Raw genomic sequence first — 359 nt, 5'->3', positions numbered from 1 at the left:
TTGTTTCACTCAAATATAATATATATATATATATATATATATATATATGTATATGTATATGTATATGTGTGTATGTATGTATATTTGTATATACATAGACACATTTTTAGCTAAATAATTTAATTTAAAAATAATTAATTAGTTAATTTGTTCTAATGCTGTCTGTCAATTGATAATTGTCCCCTATTTTATTTCATTTTAATATATCTTTGTGTGCATTTTGAATTGTGTTCATATTATGGGATGCTTATTGTATGATCTCTTTGCTATCATTCAACCTTGTTACATCGTAAATTAAAGGGGTCATATGATGCGATTTAAATTTTTCCTTTCTCTTTGGAGTGTTACAAGCTTTTGGT

The 359-nt window shown here is 23.7% G+C and overlaps 1 protein-coding gene across 2 annotated transcripts in view; it reads left to right on the top strand.

Annotated features, from left to right (window-relative positions):
- zgc:158403 (tetratricopeptide repeat protein 39A) overlaps positions 1–359 on the top strand; it is a 19782-nt gene that overhangs the window by 1658 nt on the left and 17765 nt on the right. The window lies entirely within an intron of this gene.

The sequence above is a fragment of the Sinocyclocheilus anshuiensis genome, unplaced genomic scaffold (genome assembly GCF_001515605.1).
Source record: "Sinocyclocheilus anshuiensis isolate Anshui unplaced genomic scaffold, SAMN03320099.WGS_v1.1 scaffold207, whole genome shotgun sequence".
In the NCBI taxonomy this organism is placed as follows: Eukaryota; Metazoa; Chordata; class Actinopteri; order Cypriniformes; family Cyprinidae; genus Sinocyclocheilus; species Sinocyclocheilus anshuiensis.
Note: the sequence above shows the minus strand (reverse complement) of the source record. Positions and strands in the feature narration are given on the sequence as shown.